The 11,712-nt window shown below is 36.5% G+C and overlaps 1 long non-coding RNA gene across 1 annotated transcript; it reads left to right on the plus strand.

Annotated features, from left to right (window-relative positions):
- On the plus strand, positions 3,826-6,498 carry LOC107613179. Its single transcript, XR_001613960.2, has 3 exons — positions 3,826-4,226; positions 4,540-4,665; positions 5,315-6,498. It is a non-coding gene; the product is annotated as an uncharacterized LOC107613179 (long non-coding RNA).

Below are 11,712 nucleotides of genomic sequence, written 5' to 3' on the forward strand. Positions count from 1 at the left end.
CTTCAATGAGTTTTCTGCTTGTTTTGCTACAAAGTATGGAGTTTCTAGAATCTCTGAAAAGAGTTTTGAAGAAGATTTGAGTTTGTGGATTGCTTTTGCAGGTAACCAAGATAATACAACATCAAACAACAACAAAGCCTTGTCCCACTAGGTGGGGTCGGCTACATGAATCAAACGACGTCATTGAGCTCTTTCATGTATCATGTCTACAGAAAGACCGTTTACATGTAGGTCTTGTTTGACCACCTCATGGATGGTCTTCTTAGGTCTTCTTTTGCCTTTCACCCCTTGTCCATCTTCCATCTCATCCACCCTTCTACCTCGGTGTTCTGTCGGTCTTCTTCTCACATGTCTAAACCACTTGAGACGCGATTCTACCATCTTTTCCACAATGGGTGCTACTCCAACTCTCTCCCTTATATCTTCGTTCCTTATTTTATCCAATCGCGTATGACCACTCATCCATCTCAACATCTTCATCTCTGCCACACTTAGCTATGTTCGTGCTCTCCTTTGGTCGCCCAACACTCCGTACCATAAAGCATAGCCGGTCTTATAGCAGTGGGACAGAATTTACCTTTAAGTTTTAAAGGCACTTTTTTGTCACATATAAAACCAGATGCACTTCGCCATTTTGACCAATATGCTTAGATCCTATGATTTACATCCGGTTCAATCTCTCCATTATCCTATATGATGCACCCAAGATACTTAAAACTTTGAACTTTTCATAGGGTGTTTTCTCCAATCTTTACCTCTATATTAGGATTTTTCCTTCTCAGACCGAACTTACATTCCATATATTCCGTCTTGCTACGGCTTAAGCACATACCATACACTCCTAGAGCTTCTCTCCATAAGTCCAACTTCTTATTTAGGTCTTCCCTTGACTCTCCCATAAGGAAGATATCATCGGTAAAAAGCATGCACCATGGCACAGGCTCTTGGATGTGCTCTGTGAGTACTTCCAAGACTAATGTGAAAAGGTATGGACTTAAGGATGATCCCTAGTGTAATCCTATACCAATAGAAAATTCCTCTGTCACACCACCTTGAGTCTTCACACTAGTTGTGACCCCATCATACATGTCTTTAATTGCACGAATATATGCGATCCTTACTCTCTTCTTTTCTAAAACCTTCCATAAGACCTCCTTTGACACCCTATCGTATGCTTTTTCCAAATCAATAAACACCATATGTAGATCCCTTTTATTACTACGATACCTCTCCATCATCCTTCTTAACAGGTATATCGCTTCAGTGGTGGATCTGCCTGACATAAATCCAAATTGGTTCTCTGTTACTTGTGTCTCTTTTCTCAACCTCCGTTCTATCACCCTTTCCCATAACTTCATGGTATGGCTCATGAGCTTGATCCCTCTATAGTTTCTGCAACTTTGTATATCCCCTTTATTCTTGTAGATAGGTACTAAGGTGCTTTTTCTCCACTAATCAGGCATCTTCTTTGACCTTAAAATCCCATTAAAAAGTTTGGTTAGTCAATTGATGCCTTTTCCTCCAAGTCCCTTCCAAACCTCAATCGGGATATTATCAGGTCCTACTTCCCTGCCATTTTTCATCTGCTTTAGAGTCTCTTTTACCTCGAATCCTTCGATAGTAGTCAAAGTTTTGATCTTCTTCCCTTGTGCATAACCGACCAAGGTTCGGAAGAGTCTTATTTCCTTCATTAAATAACTCATAGAAGCAGCTCTTCCACCTTTCATTAATCTTCTCCTCTTGAGCCAACACCTCTCCATCCTTATCGTTTATGCACTTAACTTGATCGAAATCTCTCGTTCTTCTTTCACGGCTCTTTGCGATTCTATATATACCTTTTTCTCCTTCTTTCGTACCCAAAGACTGGTAGAGACCCTCGTATGCTCTTATTCTTGCTTCACTTACATCCACTTTTGTCTCTTTCTTAGCCGCCTTATATTTTTCCCAATTATCTACATTGTGGCATAAAGACCACTCTTTAAAGCACTCCCTTTTTATCTTTATCTTTTCTTGTACACTTGCATTCCACCACCAAGACTCCTTGTCTCGTGGTCCTATCCCTTTAGATTCACCAAAACTTTCTTTTACTGTTCTTCTAATAACCTCTGACATCTCTCTCCACATCTCTTCCGCGCTTCTATTTCCATCCCACTTTGCCTCTTCTCCTACCCGTCTTAGGAAGCTTCTTTGTTCCTCACCTTTCATCCGCCACCACCTCGTCCTTAGATTCTTCGTATGATGTCTTTTCCTCAACTTTTGCTCAACGCGAAAATCTATGATGAGCATCCTATGTTGTGTTGTTAAACTCTCTCTCAAGATAATTTTACAATTAATGCAAAATTTTCGGTCGACTCTCCTCAACAAAAAGAAGTCGATTTGAGAGCTTGTCATGCCACTCTTATAGGTTATAAGATATTCGTCTCTCTTTCTAAAACATGTATTTGCGATGAGAAGGTCAAAGGTTGAGAAAAAATCCAAAATAGTTTTACCCTCGGCATTGATCACTCCGAAACCATGGCATCCGTGAATACTTCCATACCTAGTCACTTTTCTTCCAACAAGGCCATTTAAATCTCCTCTTAAGAAGATCTTATCTCCCGAAGCTATGTCTTGAACCAAACTCTCTAGATCCTCCCAAAATCTTATCTTGTGTTGTTTGTACGAACCTACTTGCAGTGTACAGGCGCTAATAACATGAAAAGCACATCCCTCCACCACAAGTTTGATAGAGATGATTCGATCTCCCACTCTCTTGACATCCACTACGTCCTTCTTCCACTGCTTATCCACAATAATACCAACCCCATTCCTATTCTTTACCTTTCCTGTATACCAAAGTTTGAATCCGGAAGTATCCAACTCCCTAGCCTTCGCACCAACCCATTTTGTTTTTTGTAGGCACATAATGTTAATCTTCCTCCTTTGTCATGGTGTCCACCACCTCCATGAATTTTCCTGTTAGAGTGCCTATGTTCCATGTCCCAAATCTCAACCTTCTGTCACTCCGACCTTTACCTTTTACTATGTGAACTAGCTTATTTACCCTCGTCCGTTCACGAAAATGTGAGAACCCTTGCTCATTTAACACTACATCCGGACACCGATGCAGCGACTCTTACTCATTTGACACTGTACTCGAGCCATACAGTGCGTTGCTTCCAGGCAACGACCTAGCTTTAGCTCAATAACGTCTTTGATTCATGTCATGAAGATTCGACTAAGTTTTTATGTTGGTTGTCGAAGACTTAATACAACCCTCCTCCTTTATCTGGGTTTGGGACCGACTATGTATCACAAGTATAACATAGGCGGAGTTAGGTAACCAAGACCATATCTCTATTAATTCATCATTAGACATTGTAGTCATTGTGATCAAGATCAACGATGACTTACTTATTTGAAAGCCAATAATAAAAATATCCAAGATGGAAATGAGGAGTGAAACATAATTTAAGGGAAGCAACTACTGACTTAATTATGTTCTGATTAATTTAAATTCAATCATATCATATCAAAACTATTAAGATGAAATTTGATTTCAATTAATTAGGAACAAGTCTATAATGATATTTTTAGTTGAATTTTAAATTTTATAATTTTATCTTAAAACGATTTGACTAAAACTGATCACATAGGAGTCTATTAGAAAAAGATATATAAAAAAGAAAAATATAGAAAGACAATAAAATTAATATACAAGTGAACAATAGAATAAACAAAATTAAAATCATAAATTAGATTATTTATTAATTATTTTTAATTTCAGATTTTAAAATTTAAAAATAAAAATTAGGATTAGTCACTCCTATTAACACTAATTACGGTTAAAACTGTGAAAAGTGAAAACACCCGACAAATCGTAATCCCTCTCTCTCCCAAGCCGCGCCGCCCTCTCTCCAGAGACCACAGCCATCGCGTATGTGTCGTTGACTCCGCCATTCTCTCCCCAACGTCCCACGGATCTCCAACCGTCACGACGCAGCCACCGCCGAGCGCCATGACGGGTTCCCCACTCGCGACGCGTGATCTCTTTCTCCACCGCGACTCCCCCACTCGCGAGGTGAGACATCCGCGGCTCCACGTGCAGAGCCACCCCCAACACCACCGCAAGTCCCCCACTCACGACGACGAAAACCCTAGGCCAAAACAGCGCTCGCAAGTCGCGTCTCTGCGCCGCAAGCAACGCAGCCGCAAGAAGATTAAGCAAAGAGCTTGAGAGTGAAAAGGTAGATATCGGAATTTCATGTTCCAAGAATGTTTTTGTATAAAGGTGTTTGTGTAAATGATGTCTGCTTTCCACGATTGCTGTTCTATTACTGTTAATGACTTATTTCCGTGAGACTTCAGAGTATGACAGTATCTTATTTATATGTTGCTAGATTGATAAATTCTAATTAATAAGTTGCTTCAGCTTTCTAATTCAATATCCCCCCTTATTCTCTTCTATCTTCTATTTATTTTTTTACCTCTTACTTCTTTTCTTTTGTTGGTGAAGTTTCTTTATGTGAAACTGAAAATATTTGTTGCTGTTGTTAGCAGGTAGCTCGAGAAGACGCATGGGCTAAAGTTTCTATTCTTGAGCTTGAGATAAATGCCGCAATGCGGGATCTAGATTTTGAGAGGAGGAGGGAGGTTAAGAGGTGCCAGGGAAAGACTTATGCTTCGGTAAGGAACAAGTTTTTGTTTAATATGATCACTGGACAGTTTGAAAATTATGTAAGAATGAATCTGTATGTAGAAAAGAATATTAGAGGACATCGCAGCATAGACTACTTTACTTGAATACTGTAATTCTTTGGCTTGCTTTACAGTTTACATATAACATTTTTTGCTTAAATTGGTGATTAAAATAGATAGGAGCGGAAATTCTATAACTTCTTAATTAGAATTATCACTAGTGTGTATATTATGATTATGTGAACATTACTATCATAGATTCTGAATGGATTTTAGCAATCCTGAAAATACGAAGAATAAAGGATGTATAAACATCTACAAGAATATGAAAGTAATTGGTAGAGCAATTGAGCCTAAATAAAAGTAGGACCGCGGCTGACTATTTTTGTTGTATTTATTAGAATAGACTACTCAACAATGTCATTGTAGTAAAAATTGCAGATCCTGGTATTCGTCTATTGGATATGTCATTCATGCTGAGTTAATCAGCTTTGTTTAGTAGTCCTTGTTGGTTAACATGCCGCAACGTTGCACTGTTTTGTATTAAATGCTGATTGGCCCTTTTAACTTTATGAGGCAACATCTACACCTGCATTATGCTTTGATTTTGCCACTGACACTCATTGATGTCATGCAGGGAAACACAACAGACATTTTATTCCACTACGGAGGAGATACAAGTACTCTTTGCTGAGCAACAAGAGCAATTAAAGGCTATGCAGAGAACTCTTGAAGACGAAGAGAATTATGAGAATACTTCTATAGATATGGATGGAGTGATTGGTGGAACCCCTGGAAGAGAGAGAGAAGTTGCAGGATACCATGGCAAAAATGCTGCAAAGGCAGGATCGACTGCATCTACACAGAAGCGCAACAGAGATCAAGAAGAAACCTCAAGCAATGAAGCTAGTGTCACTGAGAAGCATGTGAGGTGAAAAGTCAAGAATGCCAAAATACACAAGAGTTCACCAGTGCAGATCATGACCATGATGTAAGAGGTGGCTTTGGTTCTGATATTGATGGTGCTGGCACAACAGATGTGGTGGATGGAGGGGCTGGCGGTACTGAGTGAGTTCCGAGAACTAAAAGTCCTTCAAATTATGGCATAAAGCATGTTGATTTGAATAAATCTGGTGGCTGAGAGTCAGAACACTCATTCTGACGATGCTGCCGCTAGACAGAATGAGCGGCAAGCACTCCGGGATATGATTGGCATTGTTGCTCCTGATTTGAGGGAGAAATTTGGTGGTTCTGCATATAATTGTGGTGAAATGAAAGAGAAAGATGGCAGTTCCACTGACTCGGACACGCAGAGTTGTAGCAACAGTGGAAATAAAGGTAGAATCAATTCAGAGGGTGGAGCTATGTCTGATGAAGAAACTCAGTGTTGTGACCATGTTGAAGAGAATGAAAAGCATGATGATGCCATGGATGAAGGTGATGTTGAAGCTACTAAGGAAGATTGAATCTCTTGTATAAAATATAAGTCAGGAAACTGTACATATTTACATGGGTTTCTGAAGACATCTCATCTCATCTCATGTATATAAAGTGGTTGATTACCCCTTGCGGTTGGGCATCTTAATGATCTTATGTTTTTGTTTATTATTATTTGTCATTCACTAGAATCGGTTTTCTTTGCGGAATAGTGTTTTATTTTGTATTTTTTTTAATTTACTTTTTTTAAGTATAGATAGTGTATTACTGTGTACAACAACAACAACAAAGTCTTATCCCACTAGATGGGGTTGACTACATGGATCAAACGACGTCATTGAGTTTTATCATGTATCATATCTATAGAAAGACTGTTTATATGCAGATCTTATTTGACCATCTCATGGATGGTTTTTTAGGTCTTTCTTTACTTTTCACCCTTAATTCATTTTCCATATCATCCACCCTCCTGATTGGGTGTTTTGCCGGTCTTCTTTTCACATGTCTATATCACTTGAGATGTAATTCTGTCATCTTCTCTACGTGTTATTCCAACTCTCTCTCTTATATTTTCGTTCTTTATTCTATCCAATAGTGTATGATCACTAATCCATCTCGACATTATCATTTCTGTCACACTTAACTTATGTTCGTGCTCTCCTTTAGCCGCACAACGCTCTGTACCATAAAGTTTAGTCGGTCTGATAGCAGTGCAATAGAATTTATTTTTAAATTTTAAAGGCACTTTTTTGTCATATATAAAATCAAACATACTCCGCCACTTTTACGAACTTTCTTGAATCCTATGATTTACATCATGTTCATTCTCTCCATTATCCTATATGATGCACCCAAGATACTTAAAATTTTTAACTTTTTCGTAGGATGTTTTTTTCCAATCTTAACATTTGAATTAGGGTTTTTCCTTCGGCGGTCGAACTTACATTTCATATATTCCGTCTTACTACAGCTTATGCGTAGACCATATACTTCTGGAGCATCTCTCCATAAATTCAACTTCTTATTTAGGTCTTTTCCTGACTCTCCCATAAGGACGATATAATCGACAAAAAACATGTACCATGGCACAGGCTCTTGGATATGTTCTATGTATTACTGCATTACTCACAATTTATATATGAGCTTTATTTATTTTGTTCAAATATATTGTGCTTGCTGTTATTTTTTTTTTACAGAAAAAACTTTCATATAAAGAAATAACCAACGACACTTACATTACGCAGAAGAAACATTAAATATGAAACTAAATAAAAAATGGATAAGTTTTATGCTGTACTATGATCTGAGAAGAGGCACAAAGTTCGATAACAAAAAATATTATACAAGAGAAACAAAGACCAGTTACAATCTCTTTTGTTTCTACATCTGCCCAGGAAGTACTGCAACATAGAAATCTATCTTTTCTTTTTCTCAAATTGGTTTGAATACTATCTGAAGTTGTAAATATTTTCATGGATGAAAGACTCTCGTTGTATCTTCATCCCGAACCTGCGAAAATATAACCAAAACACTCATAAAAAAAAATCCAATACACCATAAAAGGAGAGAGAAACACTACAAAAAAGTTATTTGATCTAAATCTGAATCTTAAATTTAGATCTGTAAAAGAAAAGTAGAAAACAACAACAAACTAAGAAAAGGGAAGAAAGGAGAAAGATGGGTGAAGGAAGAAAAGACAATGACATGGAGGTGTGGACAGTGAAAGAATGGCAATGGTGAGAAACAGTAACTAGATAAAATAAGAGAGAGAATGAGACTAAAAGGGGAAGGAGAAGAGACGAAAAAAAAAAGAGAAAAAGGGTTAAAGAGGGGAGGGGCAGAGGAGGGCCACCGCAGCCCAGACCTTTGCACTTGTCTTCAATTCGTGGTTCCTCCTTGTTCTTTTGCTTCTCTTTTCATAAATTTTCTTACAAGAATCATAAAATCAAGAAAATTAAAGTACTAATAGAATAGCCTTGAAAATCATATAATTATTAAACAAAAGTCACAACTTTTCTATAAGAAATACTAATGAAAAGTGCTTAAGATACTCACTCATGAACCACTACTAGGTATAGAGGTTTATAAGAAAACAATGGGTAGGATAATTCTGACACCTTGTAGCAGATTATGTATACGTAGAGATTATCTCTATTTCTGTGACAATTATGTATGGAATGAAATGAATAAAAATATAAAATTTTTAGGTTTAATTACTCTACTAGCCCCTATAGTTTTGCAAAATTTTCAATTAGACCCCTATACTTTTTTTTCTTTTAATTGAGTCCTTGCACCAAATTTTTTTTCTTTTAATTAGGGTTCTAGTTAAGTTTTAGCTAGATTTAAGGACTTAGTTAAGTTTAGAAAGTCTTAGAGAACCTCCCTGATTCATGGTGTCTGTTTTAGTTCTTTAAGTTTCACAATCTGAGTGTCGGCGTTCTAGGATTGCCTCTGGCATTCCCAAGACCTTATTTATTATATATGTGGGCACTTTAACCATACTGAGAACCTCCGATTCTCATCCCATACAATATTGTTGTTTTTCATATGCAGGTTGAGAAGCACCACTCTGTATTCTGAAGACTCTGATGAAGCGAGAACTCTTGGGACTCAGGGGCGTATTTTGCTTATATCTATATATGTATTTAGATTCTCCACTTTGTATTTTATGTTTGTCCCTCTTAGAGGTTGATTCGGAGAAACAGGTTGTCAGTTTTCTGTTTTGGCTTACTTTTGGGTTTATTCGTATATATGTATATGTATATGCTCTGGCCAGTTTAAACTTCGCGAGCCGAGTCAGGAGCTTTGTTATCTGTATCCTTGAAAATCTTCTAGTATGTATATATATACCTTTGCTGTTTTACTCTTATCCTACCCGGTTTACGTCCATCGTTCACGTAAACGTTACGGCTTTTGTTTTAAACTTTTCTTCACAGGCTTCTAGTTAAAATTCCTTTCAATTATTATTATTATTATTATTATTATTATTATTATTATTATTATTATTATTATTATTATTATTATTTTTAATATATATATATATATATATATATATATATATATATATATATATATATATATATATATATATATATATATTAGAGGTCGTAATACCTTACCACCTCAGTTTCATGACTTAAGCATAAGATTTTGTGTGGTAGAGTGTTACAGAGGGAATAACTCTATTCTATTCTGATCCAAATTAAAGCTAAAAATAAAGGATCATGTAGCAGAAAGAATACTTTTTAATTTTTGTATAAGTGAATAGAAGAAAAGTATAGAAATGTAGAAGAGTAGAGTACGTATGCAGAAGTGGGTAACTGCGTTTAATTGAGTGTGCAGTGAGATGAGAATAGAAGAGAAAAAAGCTTAGGTAGGGAAAAGAAGAAAAACAAAGTTAATTAAAAGGAGAGTTTATATTATGCATAAGGTTGATGCAAAAATAGGAGGAAAGGGTGGAAGGAAATGAGTAAGAAAAGAGATAGAGTTTTAGGAATTGAGGTTCATTAGGAATGGTTGCATCTATGTTAAGAAGATATAAGAGAGAAAGCATATAGAGCAGAGGGCAGCACTACACTATACAGAAAACAATGAATCAAATAATGGTTCCTTGTAAACAAAAGTAACACAACATAATCTTCTACATGTTTCTAAAACGAGCGCTTAACAGTTTCCTTCTTTATTGGCCAATTTTTTTTAGTTGCTTTCATAGGAAGCTATTATTCTTTCTAGAATATAAGAAGAAGAAAGAAGAAATAAGAAATTGAACAAAAGAGTTAAGAGTATAAAGAACTAGCTAGAGACTCTTCTATTTAATGGTCTCCGAAGCCATCATCACCTTGTTGTGTATGACAGCTTCTCCTCCATCAAACATGTGAAAATTTACCCATGATAAAGGAAGAAGACATATGGGACAGAACAATTGTTTTTCCTCAACAAAGCACAGTTTAACTATCGAAAATTGGACAATTTTATTAATGGTTACTACCAAAAAAGAAAAAAACTTAAATAAAGTCAATTCTTCAATCAATGTAGAAAAGTACATATAACCAACCAAATTCAGACAGAATAAAGAAGGTACAAAAATTGTTATGAAACCACTCATCCCAAAAGCTTAAGCTGATGGGAGAAGGTAACATCAATGGTTATATCTCTAATACTCCCCCTCAAACAAGAGCCTCTTTTTTGGGTTTGTTTGATTTTGCATAGGCCTTCTTTTCTCTTTTATTTGCCTTATGCTATTTTTTCACTTTTGGGGTTTACCAAGGATCGAACTCTTGACCTTTCGGACATAGAGCTCTGATACCATGTTATGAAACCACTCATCCCAAAAACTTAAGCTGATGGGAGAAGGTAACATCAATGGTTATATCTCTAATAAAAATCATGGGACAATAAAAAAAGTAACACATTGTTCACTTTCTTTTTCTCCACTAAGAACTAATACAAAAAAGAAAAGAAAATAAGGCACTGAATAAGTGTAGTAGCTGCCTTTAAAGCCATATAAGTGCCACCATTATTTCAAATAGCAGCATACATTTTATATATCAAGCCACAGAAGAATTATGAATGGGATAACTTTTAAAGAACTTAAGTGATTGATTTTATAAATACAAAGGATGAAGATAAGTACAGAACACAATGATTAGAAAATAATTAATTTAACAAAATGAAAGGTATATAACTTCAAATTAATGCATAGGTTAAAAAGCCTGGAGACCAATATGGCTAAGAAACTCATTTTTCAAGAAGCATGGTGGCCCTAAACCGTAAACCCTGATAATCAAATAAAAATATCTTGTTGACCAATCCTACAAGCCATTGGACCTTGCACTACACTATACAAGAAACAGTGAATCAAATAATGCCATTTTGTTCTATAGACAATGAATTAATGATGTCTACAAAGAATTAAAGCATAATAATCACTAATAAAAATAAGTCTAAAATTAAAGCACAATGGTCACTAATTTGCGATACAATAGTATTAATAGACAGTCAAGAACAACAAAAAACAAAATTAGTAATCAAAACAATAATAAAGTTCAATCAAACCAAAATCATAATCAAGTCAAGGCATAAACTACATAAATAGTTAAACATTACTAAAGAACACGTGGGAATACCAGAAGGGAAAGTTGCATTAGAACTGAGAAGGCAAGACAGAGAAAAAATTTATTGTTAATAAAGAAGAAATATCAGCAAATTAACAGGGAAGAAGAAGAAAAAGAAGTACCAGCGGAGCGGTAGTTCAAAGGAGAAATTGGAGCGAGAAAAAGCGGCGTTGAAGAAGAAGCTCGGGAGTGAACAGATCTGAAAATGCGTTGTAACACGGCAACTACGGTGGCATCGACGGCAGAAACTGTGGCGGCAATAGCGGCGAAAACTGCGGTGGCAACAATGGCAGCAACGACAGTATAGACAAAACAGATCTGAAAATGCATTGGCAGAAAAGGTGGCTCGATCCAAAAGCTCTCTACTGCAGCGGACACGGCAGTGATAACGGCGCCGACAGCAGAAACGGCCACGAGAACGGTGGCAAAAATGGAGGTAGAAAACTTAGGGTTTCATGGCCTCTCTCTCAGCTAACTTAGTGCC

This window comes from Arachis ipaensis, chromosome B08 (assembly GCF_000816755.2).
Source record: "Arachis ipaensis cultivar K30076 chromosome B08, Araip1.1, whole genome shotgun sequence".
NCBI lineage: Eukaryota > Viridiplantae > Streptophyta > Magnoliopsida > Fabales > Fabaceae > Arachis > Arachis ipaensis.